The sequence below is a fragment of the Schistocerca cancellata genome, chromosome 10 (assembly GCF_023864275.1).
Source record: "Schistocerca cancellata isolate TAMUIC-IGC-003103 chromosome 10, iqSchCanc2.1, whole genome shotgun sequence".
Classification (NCBI taxonomy): domain Eukaryota; kingdom Metazoa; phylum Arthropoda; class Insecta; order Orthoptera; family Acrididae; genus Schistocerca; species Schistocerca cancellata.
Window position 1 is genome coordinate 150,885,467 of NC_064635.1, and position 19,087 is coordinate 150,904,553.

Below are 19,087 nucleotides of genomic sequence, written 5' to 3' on the forward strand. Positions count from 1 at the left end.
CTTTGATTTGATTCCGAAGATGAAGGAACCACTTCGTGGCATTCGCTTCAGAACTGTTCCAGAGATTCGACAGGCAGTAGACCGCTCCATTCGTACCATCAACAGAACAGGCTCTGCTAACGGTATACTTCGCCATCCACATCGCTGGCAACGGGTCCTACACGACGCTGGTTTCTAATTTGAAGGACAGTAACAGGTGTAAACTTGTAACTCTTTTGTATCGGTTGTGAATAAATAGTTGACACTATTTAAGTTCCAACCCTCGTATATATAAGTACTTCATATCTGAAAAATCATCTATTGAGTAGAAGGAGTTGTCACTCAGAAATTCTTTTAATTTCTTTTTAAACGTTGGTAGGCTGTCTGTCAGACTTTCAGTGCTGTTTGGCAGACGACCAGAGATTTATGTGGCAGCATAATTTACCAGAATAGTGAAGATCATCCTTTCTTCTGTGTACTTCGCTGTCATTTTTGAACTGCGAATAACAAATTTCCTAAATGATTACATGTATTGTGAATGTACTGTTAGCACCCTGAGTTCCTTAAATAAATGTGTGGAAGGTGACCGTGGGTGGGCTACAGCTATTATTTTGATTACACGCTTTGGTGCAATGAGGAATTATCCGAAATAATGATGCCATATGCAGGCGGTGAAACAAAAAATTTTCTGATATGTTTATCATCAAAATTTGCAATAACCCTAATAGCATAAGTATCTGAACCTAAGCGCTTCAGCAGATCATCAATGTCTTTCTTCCAACTCAATTTCTCATCAACGCACACACCCAGAAATTTTGGATATTCTGCCTTAGCAACAGGCTTCTATTCATAGCCTATATTTATCTGTGGTGTAGTGCCAATTACTGTACAGAATTGTATATCTGTGTTTTCTCAAAGTTTGGTGAGAGTCCATTTGCAGAGAACCACTTAATAATTTTCTGAAAGACATTATTAACAATTTCTTCAGCTGAAACTTACTGGCAGATTAAAAATGTGCGCCGGACCGAGACTCGAACTCGGGAACTTTGCCTTTCGCGGGCAGGTGCTCTACAAACTGAGCTACCCAAGCACGAATCACGACCTGTCCTCACAATTGTACTTCTGCCAGTACCTCGTCTCCTACCTACCAAACTTCACAGAAGTTCTTCAGCGAAACTGGCAGGACTAGCACTACTGGAAGAAAGGATATTGCGGAGACATGGCTTAGCCACAGCGTGGGGAATGTTTCCAGAATGAAATTTTCACTCTGCAGCGGAGTGTACGCTGATTTTGAAACTTCCTGGTAGATTGAAACCGTGTGCGGACCGAGACTCGAACTCGGGAACTTTCCCTTTCGCGGGCAGGTGCTCTACCAACTGAGCTACCCAAGCACGTCAGTGTGAGGACGGGTCTGGAGTCGTGCTTGGGTAGCACAGTTGGTAGAGCACCTGCCCGCGAAAGGGAGGTTCCCGAGTTCGAGTCTCGGTCCGGCACGCAATTTTAATCTGCCAGGAAGTTTCAAAATCAGCGCACACTCCGCTGCAGAGTGAAAATTTCATTCTGGAATTTCCTCAGCTGATTCTTGTCCTTTGCGTCAAGTAAACTTTTTCCCAGTAAACACTTTTTTACCCATATTTTGCAGCTGTGAACGTGACTGAATTCAATACACAGAACGTTTCGATAACAGCCTACGGTCACAACTGCTCCGTGTTTTATTAAATTACGAGATTCATTTCGGATTCTGTGCGTCCATCTTGACGTTCAAATGGTCTAATGTATTATCTACGATTGCTCTTGAGTGAGGTGAAATGAATTTTCCGAACAAACCAGGTAGATTTGAACCCTCTAACATCATCATACGTTGGTTTATTCAAAATAATACATGTAACTAATGTTCGTCCTGTTGGTTTCTAGAAGCTTTGACCGTTGCCACAATAGAGCGGTCTACAGCTGCACATAAATGCGCGTAATGTCCAGTTTTACGTGAATCGCACGTGCTGACTCTGTTTAACGTGGTACAGATGATAGTAAAAAATATATTATTGTGGTAATTATAAGAAGCGTATCCAAAGGACTTCCATCGCTCCAGTTTTACGCGGGAAACATCACGCGTTTGCACATGAAATTCTGTTTCGTAGAAATGATTTCCATTTTTAGCGGTGCATTTGGTTATAATTATAATCGTTTCCTTGTTTACACGTTAAAAATTTTGTTCGCTAGTGGCTTAAAACCATCGATAACTCTTTGGACGTGGAAAATAATGCGTGTACAATAGCAGAAGTTTGCCCGTCCGTGCATAAAATCATATTCTGTTTGATCGAGGATTTTAAAGCTCAATCGAGAACCACACAGAAAATTAAACTAAACCGAAAATAGCCATAAAGTAATTTCCAGACAAAAGGTCACCTTATTTCTAAATGTTACAAAATCTTTTACTGCGTTTTTCTTCAGAAACTACTAGCTACCTTGCAGAAAACTTATTACTTCAAATTTTATATGATACTCTAATAAACGTGCGGACTTAAGAAAACAAGCTACACATTTCTTCAATAAATAGGTTACGTAAGTATATATGTACTATACATATGGGAAAGGTTGTTAGAAAGCATCTCGAAACTTTCTTCACCAATTTTCTTTAAATGTTTACTCAATTCTCTAATATACAGTCAAAAGGACAAATGCTACATATTCCGTAATATTCATGTTGTGTGAGTGTATGTAAACTACACAAAGTGGCAACGTTGTTGGCAGAAATTTCGAAAACTCCTTCACCGATTTACTTCATGTTATTCCACGATACCCTAACGAAGAGTGAGACGGACATAACCTGTACAGTGTTCAGTATGTAAATATAAAACTAATATATAACGGGAAAATGTTGTTATCAAAAACTTCGAAAAGTTCTTCGCTTATTTACTTCACATTTTTACATTTTACTCTATTGAACTTTCGGATGGTCATAGGATATATATTTTAATATATAGCTATATGTTTGATATATAAAGAGGAAACGTTATCAAAGAAATCGAAATGCTCTTTATCGATTTAATTCAAACTTTTACACGAAATCACGTTATGACAAGTTCAGGTCATGCAGGTGTGTGGTGCCACGCCGGGGTGCTCACGAGTGCGAGCGAGAGTGGCTCAGCGTTGGCTGTTTATACTGTAAGTAGACTGTTTAGATTTTTATATTGGTAATGCCACGTAGCGCTCTGTACGAAAATCACTGGCTGTGCTGTGTGCAGTCTGTGGCTAGTTTGCATTGTTGTCTGCCATTGTAGAGGGGCAGCTGGATTGTTAACAGCGCGTAGCGTTGCGCAGTTGGAGGTGAGCCGCCAGCAGTGGTGGATGTGGGGAGAGAGATGGCGGAGTTTTGTAATTTGTCATGAACTGCTATATATATTATGACTATTAAGGTAAATACATTGTTTGTTCTCTATTAATATCTTTCATTTGCTAACTATCCCTATCAGTAGTTAGTGCCTTCAGTAGTTTGAATCTTTTATTTAGCTGGCAGTAGTGGCGCTCACTGTATTGCAGTAGTTCCAGTAACGAAGATTGTTGTGAGGTAAGTGATTTGTGAAAGGTATAGGTTAAAGTTAGTCAGGGCCATTGTTTTGTAGGGATTATTGAAAGTCAGATTGCGTTGCGCAAAATAATATTGTGTGTCAGGTTAAGCACAGTCGTGTACAGTTGTTCTAAGGGGACGTTGCATAATCCTGGCAGGGTCGCCATATGCAACGTTCCCTTAGAACAACTCTACACGACTGTGCTTAACCTGACACACAATATTATTTTGCGCAACGCAATCTGACTTTCAATAATTCCTACAAAACAATGGCCCTGACTAACTTTAACCTATACCTTTCACAAATCACTTACCTCACAACAATCTTCGTTACTGGAACTACTGCAATACAGCGAGCGCCACTACTGCCAGCTAAATAAAAGATTCAAACTACTGAAGGCACTAACTACTGATAGGGATAGTTAGCAAATGAAAGATATTAATAGAGAACAAACAATGTATTTACCTTAATAGTCATAATATATATAGCAGTTCATGACAAATTACAAAACTCCGCCATCTCTCTCCCCACATCCACCACTGCTGGCGGCTCACCTCCAACTGCGCAACGCTACGCGCTGTTAACAATCCAGCTGCCCCTCTACAATGGCAGACAACAATGTAAACTAGCCACAGACTGCACACAGCACAGCCAGTGATTTTCGTACAGAGCGCTACGTGGCATTACCAATATAAAAATCTAAACAGCCTACTTACAATACTTGTTTGTTTAGTAGGTTTGCGTTAAGTAATACTTTTTGTTAGTGGACTGACTGCGGAAATTAAATCATGGAATCGGATTCTAGCTCTACATCTGAAGAAATCCATGGCCGCATTTAAGTGATTACGTTAATTTTGAATCCAGTAAAGGCCTAAAAAGTCAACGAGTAGGGATCATTAATAAACTGGTTTGCAGGTTACGGCGGCGATCGCTGACACCTTTGACAAAATGCTCAAGCATATATCGAGTCACTCCTGCCCACAATTGCGGAAAACGTGTTTAAATTGAAGAATATAAAGGCTAGGGATCCTGCGAATTGCACAGTTTTAGACAATGCTTTATTAAGTGGCGTGGATGAAAGGTTTGGGCCTCAAGTAGACGATGGTTTATGCCAACTTTCCTGCTGATATGGCTGGAAATGTATGACAACAGTCGTGCGGAAGTAATAAGAAAACGAACAGAAAAAGTTGCGTATGAGGCTTTAAGGCACGAAGACCCCGGAAGTTCAAAGGACACAGATACTTTAAGCGGGCGTGGAGGAATTAGTAACAACGAAGATGAATAGGAAGGTTTATTTACAGCCATCGTTCAAATCTAAAGAGAAATATAGTAGCACTACATCTGTGGAAAGGAAAGCTCAGAGTCTAGTCAATATGTATTTGGAAATGAATTCAAAAGACTGATTCAACGATGCTATATTTCTTGGGGGAAAAGGTTTTAGTAAATTTATTGATTAAAAATAATACCCCTGTACCCTCGGGTGATGCAAGCAAAAGATTTTTTTCTGTAGGCAAAGCCATTTTTTCTCCTAAACGAACCTCGCTCCAGCATGAAAACTTAAAGATGATGATTTCAATGAAGGGAAATATGCACCGTATATCAGGTACTATTTGATTCACCTGTTTCTGTTTCTTCCTTGATTCAGCACTGATAACTAAACAATTATAAAAGGAAATGATTAAGGTAATTTGTAATTCATCTTTCGTGCCGTACCTGAATTTCCACAACCAAAACAGTTTTATTTTAGCAAATGTAATACGCTTGATTTACTTGCTCAGTTCACTACACCACTACACAAAGTTTTCAATTACGAGTTGACCAATAACGATTAACTTACACTTACTACAGATCTCCCGTAAAGCAGAGCTAAGTTTAACGAATTTCGCCGGCCGAAGTGGCCGAGCGGTTCTAGGGGCTACAGTCTGGAACCGCGCGACCGCTACGGTCGCAGGTTCGAATCCTGCCTCGGGCATGGATGTGTATGATGTCCTTAGGTTTGTTTGGTTTAAGTAGTTCTAAGTTCTAGGGGACTGATGACCTCAGAAGTTAAGTCCAATAGTGCTCAGAGCCATTTGAACCATTTTTTTAACGAATTTCACTTTTTTGGTAACAGTTTAACGATTAGCGGAGCTAACTTATTGATTAACGTTGCCCAGCTATGGACATAGGCTGTATATTTTTAAACCTGTGTGTGTAAAAGACCACGTTCTGACTGACTGACTGACAAACCGCTTGGGATATGGCTCTGAGCACTATGCGACTTAACTTCTGAGGTCATCAGTCGCCTAGATCATAGAAATAATTAAACCTAACTAACCTAAGGACATCACACCCATCCATGCCCGAGACAGGATTCGAACCTGCGACCGTAGCGGTCACGCGGTTCCAGACTGTAGCGCCTTTAACCGCACGGCCACACCGGCCGGTCGCTTTGGATAGGAACTACTAATCTGGAGATATGGATCTCATACTGTGCGCATAGTTTAAGAAGGGATTGTCTGAAATTTCACTGCTAAGGAGGTGAACTAGGTGATGAAAGGCTTTTTGAAAGTACGTCACTACTAAATGAATTTTCAAGCTACACCTACGAAAACTGGTATTCGGTTTCTCAGTCACAAAACAAATTATTTTTGTTTCAGCATTTTTGGAAATTCAGTGACAAATTGGGTAAAATAGTGGGTGAAACTTTTTTTGGAAATTAATAATTGCTAAACGACTACTTATGTATTTTTAAGGTTTCAACCCGTAAGGGATAGCAATTGGGTATGAAATTTTTTAAGGATAATATTTCGTTACATTAAAACAAATTGAAGAAATTTATAAAAACTGGTATTTTACTTCTCGGTTATGTATAAAGAGATATTTTTAAGGCATGAAAGCTGCTATGGATTATCTCCACAAGAAAGAAAAAGGCATGATTAACAAAACCTTTGGACTCAGCTACCAAAGTCGCTGTTTGGTGAGAAGTGCATTCGGAAAAGACCATGAACTTAACTAGCGTGGAAAGCTTAGAACGTATTGCAGTTTGTGAACAACATAAAAATTAGATTAAATAAAAAAAAATCGCTGCAGGCCATACAGTCACCGCGAGCGAAGCAGCTGCCGCTGAGCTAGTATATGAATAAATACGTAGTACATTAAGGGGGAACATCGCTGTCAAAATTCTTGAAAAGTGCTTTATTGTTTTACGTTAAACTTTCACACAGTCCTGTAACAGACATTCAGACGGACATGAACTATATATTTTTTAAACACAAATGTACAGGTTTTCTGGTAAACCCATACTCCGGCCGGTCGGTGTGGCCGAGCGGTTCTAGGCGCTACAGTTGCTACGGTTGCAGGTTCGAATCTTGCCTCGGGTATGGATATGTGTGTGATGTCCTTAGGTTGGTTAGATTTGAGTAGTTCTAAGTTCTAGGGGACTGATGACCTCAGCAAGTAAGTCCCATAGTGCTCAGAGCCATTTGAACCAACCCATACTCCGGGGGAAAAAATGCTGTGCTGTGCTCTGCCGTGAAAATGTGTGGTTTTTTCTTTCTCACACTCAGAAATTTCGTTTCTCCAATTTGTATTTTCTTTCTCTTTTTATATATGTTTAAAATGTAAATTCACGTGGTCTTATATCTCGAAACTGGTTCTAAGCGAACAGAAGTGTTGTAGTATACGGACTTGTAGCAGCAATAAGCGACGGTGAAAGTCAGAGAAGGAGGGTTAAGGAGAGGCACAGAGACAGAGGGTGAAGGTGTATGAGATAGAGAGAGGGGGTAGAAAGAGATTAAGATGTATATCCAATCTGCATACACATTCAGCATTTGGGAAGCATTGCCGAGTTCGTTAGTACATACACTCCTGGAAATGGAAAAAAGAACACATTGACACCGGTGTGTCAGACCCACCATACTTGCTCCGGACTCTGCGAGAGGGCTGTACAAGCAATGATCACACGCACGGCACAGCGGACACACCAGGAACCGCGGTGTTGGCCGTCGAATGGCGCTAGCTGCGCAGCATTTGTGCACCGCCGCCGTCAGTGTCAGCCAGTTTGCCGTGGCATACGGAGCTCCATCGCAGTCTTTAACACTGGTAGCATGCCGCGACAGCGTGGACGTGAACCGTATGTGCAGTTGACGGACTTTGAGCGAGGGCGTATAGTGGGCATGCGGGAGGCCGGGTGGACGTACCGCCGAATTGCTCAACACGTGGGGCGTGAGGTCTCCACAGTACATCGATGTTGTCGCCAGTGGTCGGCGGAAGGTGCACGTGCCCGTCGACCTGGGACCGGACCGCAGCGACGCACGGATGCACGCCAGGACCGTAGGATCCTACGCAGTGCCGTAGGGGACCGCACCGCCACTTCCCAGCAAATTAGGGACACTGTTGCTCCTGGGGTATCGGCGAGGACCATTCGCAACCGTCTCCATGAAGCTGGGCTACAGTCCCGCACACCGTTAGGCCGTCTTCCACTCACGCCCCAACATCGTGCAGCCCGCCTCCAGTGGTGTCGCGACAGGCGTGAATGGAGGGACGAATGGAGACGTGTCGTCTTCAGCGATGAGAGTCGCTTCTGCCTTGGTGCCAATGATGGTCGTATGCGTGTTTGGCGCCGTGCAGGTGAGCGCCACAATCAGGATTGCATACGACCGAGGCACACAGGGCCAACACCCGGCATCATGGTGTGGAGAGCGATCTCCTACACTGGCCGTACACCACTGGTGATCGTCGAGGGGACACTGAATAGTGCACGGTACATCCAAACCGTCATCGAACCCATCGTTCTACCATTCCTAGACCGGCAAGGGAACTTGCTGTTCCAACAGGACAATGCACGTCCGCATGTATCCCGTGCCACCCAACGTGCTCTAGAAGGTGTAAGTCAACTACCCTGGCCAGCAAGATCTCCGGATCTGTCCCCCATTGAGCATGTTTGGGACTGGATGAAGCGTCGTCTCACGCGGTCTGCACGTCCAGCACGAACGCTGGTCCAACTGAGGCGTCAGGTGGAAATGGCATGGCAAGCCGTTCCACAGGACTACATCCAGCATCTCTACGATCGTCTCCACGGGAGAATAGCAGCCTGCATTGCTGCGAAAGGTGGATATACACTGTACTAGTGCCGACATTGTGCATGCTCTGTTGCCTGTGTCTATGTGCCTGTGGTTCTGTCAGTGTGATCATGTGATGTATCTGACCCCAGGAATGTGTCAATAAAGTTTCCCCTTCCTGGGACAATGAATTCACGGTGTTCTTATTTCAATTTCCAGGAGTGTATATAAAGGGATTTCGATGTGGACAGTTTGAATCTGGTACGAATCGAAGAGGTTGTCGCATTATGGTAGGAAAGATCGCAACATTTTCTGGAAGTCATTTATAGAAAGCACGCAAAATCCAAATTAGTGTGTCGGGATGAGATTGATGTCTCATCTTCCCCAATAGAAGACCAGTGTGATCGAACGTGGGACACCTCCTTGGGTCTATGCCTAGTGTTTGGCAAATTCGTTATTTAATAAGGTGAAAACCTAACACTATATTTTTCGTCGGTTTCTCGCTACCAGTTATTGCACACACCGTAACACATTATCCCGTAGTGGAACAAGCTATCAGCTGCCATCAGGATCACAGTGAAAATGTATGGTTTCCATGTTGTGTAGCACTACTTCTCATTTGATTGCCTGAAAAACTAAGTCAGCATCACTGCGTAATGAGTGAAATGTTGAGCACTGCCGCGTTTTGGGAGTAGGGTCTTCCAGAAAACAAAAAAAACTTCGTCTCTCGGATTATTGTTGTGCTGTTGTTGTTGTTATATATCTTTCTATTTGATTGTTTATAGGACACCTACTTTTTTATCGTGGTAATACTTCAGTCTTCTTAACTGCCTTTTAAGATAACTTGGTTTTAGTAATCTGTTTAATCCACCTTCACAATGTATTTTAAAATTTTATTCCTTGGTAGAAAGTGCTGTTTTGAGTTATTTTTTGTCTTATTAAATCGAAGTTCAGCCCATATGTTCTTCCACGATGGAAAAAACCGTTTGTGCAGTAATTGTTAGGGTCACCTTTTATGTGCATAATGACTGTTAAGTGTAATACAATCTAGTTAAAATAATAATTTCTGTGGATAGATTTTTAGCAGTAGCTCGTTTACCATTTTTATTAATATTCTTATTTGGTTATTATCCTTATTTTCTGCAGTTTGAAAACCCCGGGAAAGATCCACAGCTACGAAGTGTAAACGTGAGCAGTGTTTTCCTAACAGAACTGGCTGTTATACGTTAATGACGAGACTAAGTCCGATGGCATTCTCTTTGCACGTATGTCTGTTGACAACCAGTTCAACTGAAAGACAATTTCCCTTCCTAGAAATTTTGTGTTTCTCAGGTTACCTTCCATTAGTAAAGAGTGCGCACTCAGCGACTGTGATATGATTTATAAATTATGTTTTATTTGGCAAATTCATATTTCGGCTAGTGCGTAGCCATTATCAATGCACTTTTTTCTGGTCACGATGCATGTCTGTTCCCTGTTGCTCTGGCGTCAGTCACAGTATTCAAAGAATTGTGACTGACGCCTGAACAACGTGGAACTAACATGCATCGAGACCAGGAAAAAGTGCATTGCTAATGGCTACGCACTAGCCGAAATCTGGATTTGCCAAATAAAACCTACAAGAAAGAGAACGACTGATTCCTGCGCTCTATAATTTATAAATTTATAAATTTGGTGTTTGTTAAGCAGTCTACATAGGTACTAATTACCGATTTAACATTGTGATTTTCCTATTCAAAGTGAAATGCATCTCATTCATTTTCTTAATAGTTTACTTCCGGGTGTTCTGCTGAGTTATTGTTTCCATTGCCGGCCGGAGTGGCCGAGCGGTTCTATGCGCTACAGTCAGGAACCGCGCGACCGCTACGGTCGCAGGTTCGAATCCTGCCTCGGGCATGGATGTGTGTGCTGTTCTTAGGTTAGTTAGGTTTAAGTAGTTCTACGTTCTAGGGGACTGATGACCTCAGAAGTTAAGTCCCATAGTGCTCAGAGCCAGTTTAACCATATGAACCATTGTTTCCATTTTATGGACGCTATTAATCAGTTGTGCCGATAAAACTTGAGAGATCATAGATTTTCTGTATGTTCAATGTAACTTAATAGCATGTTGACCTACAGTAGATTTCCAACTGGGTTTCAATTGCTTTCTCTGCAAGGAGTTCGCTTCACTCACTATAATACAGGATGTTTAAAAATGTATCATATATTATTATAAGAAGTAGTATTGGTGAAAACTAAAAGGAAAGTTCGTATAATATGTTAGCGTACCGGCTACATGCTGAAGCAAGGTCTAACCTGTCATCTCATCAGCATCTCTCTGTTACATAGAAGTAGACAGTTCAGGCAACGTTGCCTGCAGTTACCATGCAACCTGTCAGATCCTTCAGGCCTTCTTCACAGTGAATCACGCACTATTTCAAGCACACCTGGTACTATTTGGACTGCGTCTGATGTGATCATACGATCCTACGACTGCACATATCCGGTGGATTAGGCATACAGCAATCCAACGGATTCAGGTCCTGTGAATAGGAAATGCGACCAGACTTCCTCGACTAATCCATCATCCGTGAAAGGTTGCGGCTGGGAGCTGTTTTACGATTCGTAGGGAATGGGGTCGCGCTGTGACGTGCATTGAACAGTCGTGGTGTTTCTGAAAGGTAGCAGAGTTGTAATTCGACGCGCAGAAATCGGTGAGGGAAAGCAAGTGTTAACCTGAATGCTGAAGTGCAGGGTCTTAGGAGTCTTTCGCCGACACTTCCTGCCTATACACTGATACCGAAGCTATCCTGACGCTTCACCCCAGCAGTTACTCCCGGATTTACATCTGCTCACACGTGCCTCTTGTGATAATGTGCTAAGCTGCCTCTAAAGAATTCTACACTGCCGAATATTAACATTACTCATAACAAACACACATTGTTTATCACGACAAGTACGAGGTGCATTCAAGTTCTAAGGCCTCCGATTTTTTTTCTCCGGACTGGAAAGAGATAGAAACATGCGCAATATTTTAAAATGAGGCCGAGTTCATTGTCAATACGTCCCAGAAATGGCAGCACCATACGACAGATGGAATTTTACCGGCAGCGGTGAGAATGAGAACTGTTTTAAATACTTAAAATGGCGACGTTTTCCTTACTTGAACAGCATGCAGTCATTCGTTTTCTGAATTTGCGTGGTGTGAAACCAATTGAAATTCATCGACAGTTGAAGGAGACACGTGGTGACGGAGTTATGGATGTGTCGAAAGTGCGTTCGTGGGTGTGACAGTTTAATGAAGGCAGAACATCGTGTGACAACAAACCAAAACAACCTCGGGCTCGCACAAGCCGGTCTGACGACATGATCGAGAAAGTGGAGAGAATTGTTTTGGGGGATCGCCGAATGACTGTTGAACAGATCGCCTGCAGAGTTGGCATTTCTGTGGGTTCTGTGCACACAATCCTGCATGACGACCTGAAAATGCGAAAAGTGTCATCCAGGTGGGTGCCACGAATGCTGACGAAAGACCGCATGGCTGCTCGTGTGGCATGTTGCCAAGCAATGTTGACGCGCCACGACAGCAGGAATGGGACTTTCTTTTCGTCGGTTCCGACTATGGATGAGACGTGGACGCCATTTTTCAATCCAGAAACAAAGCGGCAGACAGCTCAATGGAAGCACACAGATTCACCGCCACCAAAAAAATTTCGGTTAACCGCCAGAGCTGAAAAAATGATGGTGTCCATGTTCTGGGACAGCGAGGGCGTAATCCTTACCCATTGCGTTCCGAAGGGCACTACGGTAACAGGTGCATCCTACGAAAATGTTTTGAAGAACAAATTCCTTCCTGCACTGCAACAAAAACGTCCGGGAAGGGCTGCGCGTGTGCTGTTTCACCAAGACAACGCACCCGCACATCGAACTAACGTTACGCAACAGTTTCTTCGTGATAACAACTTTGAAGTGATTCCTCATGCTCTCTACTCACCTGACCTGGTTCCTAGTGACTTTTGGCTTTTTCCAACAATGAAAGACACTCTCCGTGGCCGCACATTCACCAGCCGTGCTGCTTTTGCCTCAGCGATTTTCCAGCGGTCAAAACAGACTCCTAAAGAAGCCTTCGCCGCAGCCATGGAACAATGGCGTCAGGGTTGTGAAAAAAGTGTACGTCTACAGGGCGATTACGTCGAGAAGTAACGCCAGTTTCATCGATTTCGGGTGAGTAGCTAATTAGAAAGGAAATCGGAGGCCTTAGAACTTGAATGCACCTCGTACTGTTTTCCAAACATATAGGAATTTTTCTCCTAGGTTTGATGAGTACTGTCTCCTGTAAGTAAACGTAACACTTCTTTAAACACCCTGTGCTGAGGTCGTCACCAAGGACATTTTCTTCTCTATTGGAAAACTCATTTGCTCCTAAAACGCTGCTCTGTGGAAGTACTGTAGTAGTGTATTTCGTGTCATAGAAGGAATCACACCAGCATCGAGGGCCTCTCTGTCCAATTGGCGCGTTAGATTGTCAAAATCTCGAGTTGGTTGTAGGACCTCGCAACGTAATGCTCCAAACGTCCTCAACTGGGGAGAGGTCTGGCGATCTTTCTGGCCAAAGTAGGATTTAGCAAGCACGAAGACAGGTAGTAGAAACTCGCGCCGTGTGCGAGCGGGGATTATTGTGTTGAGATGTATGCCCAGGTTGGCTTGCCATGTACGGCAACAAAAGGCGGCGTATAGTCGACGTACCCCTCTGCTTAAGGATGACAACCAAAAGGATGCTGCTATGAAAAAAATGGCACTGCAGACTGTCAGTCCTGGTTGTCCAGCCGCGTGGCAGGTGACCGGCTGATATCCCGGTGCTGTCCGGAGCATATCCAGACACTTCTTCGTTTGTTATCAGGGCTAAATGCGAAGTGGAGCTCATCACTGAAGACTGCAATCAATGACAAGAATGATGACTAGCTCGAGTTGTGAAGCTATTTCGCTTGAACGAATCATCCATTTTTCTGAAACTGTATGCCTTTGCTTGTCTGAACATCACATCGCATCTATTAATTTCAGTGCCATTCAGATAAATCCTTCGTGGAGCGCCTTTATTCCCCTTGAGTGTATATCAGAAATAAGACCCATCCTGAGGAAATCCTTTACGAATGCATCAGGAGACAGATAGGAGAGAGAGTGTTGTGGAAGGAATGGAAGCCGGCCGGAGTGGCCGAGCGGTTCTAGGCGCTACAGTCTGGAACCGCGCGACCGCTACTGTCGCAGGTTCAAATCCTGCCTCGGGCATGGATGTGTGTGATTTCCTTAGGTTAGTTAGGTTTAAGTAGTTCTTAGTTCTAGGGGACTGATGACCACAGCAGTTAAGTCCCATAGTGCTCAGAGCCATTTGAACCATGTGAAGGAATGGAAGCCAGACAGACGGGCGGCCAATCAGACAGAGCTCGCAGACATGTCTGCATAGTTGTGTATCAGGAACAGTGTTAGCCCTAGTAATCTTCCCTGAGAAAGTTATGTTAATGTATTATTAGTGACAACAACAGACCGATTGGAACCAAAAGGGTTTGTGATGAAGGTAGGCAGACAGGCAGGCAATCTATGCAATAAGAGCCGGAAGACTCGTCGGCATAGTGGTAAATCAGGAACAGTATTGGCCTGAGGAACTTTTACATTAATATATTTTCGTTAACAGCAATAGATGGACACGAACCAAGAGGATTTGGGGAGAGAAAGAAGGCAGACAGAAATTCAGTGCACGCAGACAGAGCAGGCAGCCGTTTCATCATAGTTGTGGTCGGGAAGCCCTAGTATGCTACCCTGAGGAATTTCTATCTTAAGGGGGGTAGGACGTGAAACTGGCCGTCTTAGAGCAGGAGAGACACCACAGGACATTTTAATTTCCACTGTCTATAATTTTACGAATAAATTCATAAAACTTTGTCAGCATGACCAGGAAGGATTCAGGTTTCACAATCATAGCAGTGGAAGTTCAAAAACATAACAAAATAATATTTTTGACATGTGAAAGTTCATCATTTTTTCACTTCTGTTGGTTGCGTTTGTTGCTATAGGTACACTTTTCGTCATAAGTAAGAGAGATTCTTCGATGAACTTTGCACAGCATACAAAACATACTTAGAGGTCTATGAAACTCTAGAAATTATTTAATTTATGAAAAAATGAATGTGCTGTTATATTTTAAACTTCATGTTTAGAAAAAACTCAAATTTTATAGTAAATTATCTCAATTTTTACTACAGTTTTTAATAGATTTGGAAAATTCTAGAGTTTCATACACCTGTAAGTATGGTTTGTATGCTGTGCAAATTTCATCGAAGAATCTCCCTTACTTATGAAGAAAAGTGTACCTATAGCAACAAATGCAGCCAATGGTAAGTGAAAAAAAGTGAAATAAAAATGTAGAAAAATAAATTATTTTCTCATATTTTTTGACTTCCACCACTGTAAGTGTAAATCCTCAATCCTTTCTGCTCATTCTGACAAAGTTTTATGAATTTATTTTTAAAAGTATAGACAGTGCAAATTAAAATGTCCAGTGGTGTCTCTCCTGCTCCAAGTCATCCCGTTTGACGTCCTACCCCTCCCCCCCCCTTAAGGTATTTTGGGTGAAAACAAGAGACGGATGTGAAACAAGTGGATCTTGGAGGAAAGGAAGGCAGACAGACAGGTAGTACATGCGGGCAGACCATTGAGACACGTCTGCTTAGTTGTATATCAGAAACAGTACTGACTCTAGTATGCAACCCTGAGGCACTTTATCTCACAACAACAAGAAACAAACGGGAGCAAGAGGATTTTGGAGGAAGGGAAGACAGGGTAATAGGCAGCCACGCAGACGGACCTGACAGTCACGTCTGTGCAGTCGTACATCGAGAAAAGTATTGGGCCTAGTATGGGACCCTGAGGAACTTGTACTCTGGTTAACAACATGAGACGGACAAGAGCCGCTGCGGCCCAGAAGGCGTTTTGGAGGAGTGCATAGTGGTAGTCTTGGCCCGAGGAACTTTTACATTAATATATCTTCGTTAACAACAAGAGATGGACACGAACCAACAGTATTTGGGGAGGGAAAGAAGGCAGACAGAAATTCAGTGCACGCAGACAGAGCTGGCAGACGTTTCATCATAGTTGTAGTTAGGAAGAGTATTGGCTGTAGTATGCCACCCTGAGGAATTTCTATCTTAAGGTATTTGGGGTCAAAACAAGAGACGGATGGGAAACAAGTGGATCTTGGAGGAAAGGAAGGCAGACAGACAGGTAGTCTATGCGGGCAGACCATTGAGACACGTCTGCTTAGTTGTAGATCTGGAACAGTATTGGATCTAGTATGCAACCCTGAGGAACCTTATTTATTCAGGTTAACAACAAGAAACAGACAGGAAACAAGAGGATTTTGGAGGAAAGGAAGGCAGAGTGATAGGCAGCCCACACAGACGGAGCTGACAGACACGTCTGCGCAGTCTTACATCGAGAACAGTATTGGCCCTAGTAAGGGACCCTGAGGAACTTGTACTCTGGTTAACAACAGCAGACGGACAAGAACCGCTCCGGCCCAGAAGGCGCTCTGGAGGTGTGGCAGGCAGACAGGCAAGGCGGCGCACGCAGACAGAGCCGGCAGGCGGCTCGGCGCGCTCTGAGGCGATCATCCAGCTGTCAGGCCTTCGACAGCCGGCGCCGCCTGTCAGTCAGCGGGCGCGGGATTACGCGCCGCGGGCTCCCGCGGGCTTAGCCGGGCGCCGGGGGAAATGAGGCGGTGGGCCGCCTCGCCGCCTCGCCGCTTCTTACGCGGTGGCTGGCTGCTGCCGCTGCTGCAGTGCACCGCATCGGCGGATTGGCTGCCGCCCGGCGGCGCGGGGGCGTGGCCGCTCCAGGTGACACCTCACAGAGTGCCTGCCGGGGCTCCCACACCAAACCAATATCTGGAGACGGTCTCAGTGGGCGACGCTGCTGGAATGGAAACTGCCTCTCGCGAGTGTGATACACTTCTGCTTGTTCCCTTACTGCTTTCTCCAGTCCCTGCAGCGTCATCTCCACTGAGGAAGCCGCTACATGGCGTGACGCAGAGAGTATACAGTACAACAATAATACACTCCTGGAAATGGAAAAAAGAACACATTGACACCGGTGTGTCAGACCCACCATACTTGCTCCGGACACTGCGAGAGGGCTGTACAAGCAATAATCACACGCACGGCACAGCGGACACACCAGAAATCGCGGTGTTGGCCGTCGAATGGCGCTAGCTGCGCAGCATTTGTGCACCGCCGCCGTCAGTGTCAGCCAGTTTGCCGTGGCATACGGAGCTCCATCGCAGTCTTTAACACTGGTAGCATACCGCGACAGCGTGGACGTGAACCGTATGTGCAGTTGACGGACTTTGAGCGAGGGCGTATAGTGGGCATGCGGGAGGCCGGGTGGACGTACCGCCGAATTGCTCAACACGTGGGGCGTGAGGTCTCCACAGTACATCGATGTTGTCGCCAGTGGTCGGCGGAAGGTGCACGTGCCCGTCGACCTGGGACCGGACCGCAGCGACGCACGGATGCACGCCAGGACCGTAGGATCCTACGCAGTGCCGTAGGGGACCGCACCGCCACTTCCCAGCAAATTAGGGACACTGTTGCTCCTGGGGTATCGCCGAGGACCATTCGCAGCCGTCTCCATGAAGCTGGGCTACGGTCCCGCACACCGTTAGGCCGTCTTCCGCTCACGCCCCAACATCGTGCAGCCCGCCTCCAGTGGTGTCGCGACAGGCGTGAATGGAGGGACGAATGGAGACGTGTCGTCTTCAGCGATGAGAGTCGCTTCTGCCTTGGTGCCAATGATGGTCGTATGCGTGTTTGGCGCCGTGCAGGTGAGCGCCACAATCAGGACTGCATACGACCGAGGCACACAGGGCCAACACCCGGCATCATGGTGTGGGGAGCGATCTCCTACACTGGCCGTACACCACTGGTGATCGTCGAGGGGACACTGAATAGTGCACGGTACGTCCAAACCGTCATCGAACCCATCGTTCTACCATTCCTAGACCGGCAAGGGAACTTGCTGCTCCAACAGGACAATGCACGTCCGCATGTATCCCGTGCCACCCAACGTGCTCTAGAAGGTGTAAGTCAACTACCCTGGCCAGCAAGATCTCCGGATCTGTCCCCCATTGAGCATGTTTGGGACTGGATGAAGCGTCGTCTCACGCGGTCTGCACGTCCAGCACGAACGCTGGTCCAACTGAGGCGCCAGGTGGAAATGGCATGGCAAGCCGTTCCACAGGACTACATCCAGCATCTCTACGATCGTCTCCATGGGAGAATAGCAGCCTGCATTGCTGCGAAAGGTGGATATACACTGTACTAGTGCCGACATTGTGCATGCTCTGTTGCCTGTGTCTATGTGCCTGTGGTTCTGTCAGTGTGATCATGTGATGTATCTGACCCCAGGAATGGGTCAATAAAGTTTCCCCTTCCTGGGACAATGAATTCACGGTGTTCTTATTTCAATTTCCAGGACTGTACATGCACGCCTTCCTGATCTATTGACGGCTGGAATGTAACCGAAAGGTGTTTGCATGAAACGTATATCTATGTTTCTGATGCAAAGGAGGGTTTAAATTATAGCTCAACAACATTCAATCTGTTCTGCAGTGGCCACTGTTGGAAAGAAATTTCGTACTGTAATACCTCTGACCTCAGACTGTAATATCTAGATCACATTTATATCAAAGTTTACTACCCAGTTTGGAATACAGAAGTGCGTTAAACGTGAGGGAACAAATCTATTTCACAGTAACTAGTACAGAGATGGGGCTAATCGTCAGTGTGGGATTGCGATTTGCTGCACTCAAGATCCTGTCATGGTTGCCAAATTTTATCTCTTTGTGATCCCTTCTTGTACACTATATTCACTTAGAAAGAATTCCCATATTACAGAAAGAGTTTATAATCACTTAGATTATCACCATCACCACAGTGTCATATCACCACATCACATCATACCATCAGAAGATCACAATCATCATAGTGGACTGCCTGATCCGTCCTTTTCAAATAGCAGTTCGAATCTAATCGTGTCATCCTCCCTTGCCCTGAATCTAGCACTGTCCAAGCCACCACACAGTGTGTCGAGGGCGGCACCTAGTGTGCCAACAACAAACCGCCTCTCCTCTTGTTATACAATTTTTGTGGCTGTCATATGGGAATAAATACTGCTAATGAGGTCCTGGTAAGGTAACCGAACAGTGTTTGATGGATTTCTTTATTCCTATTTGTGTATATATCAATGCCGAAACAGGGTTTGAGCTGCAACTTCAGGGTATTTAGTATGTTATGCAGTTGAGACTGCAGGAAAAAAAGCCATCATAATTATATGCCAGACAACAGCAAAGAGAAAAATAACAATGTACCAGAGAAACTATGTAATGATCAAGGCTCTAATGCTTTGCCTGTAAGTACGCTCTTGTTTCATTTTATTCCCCTTGAAACTATGCCAGACTCAGATATTTCT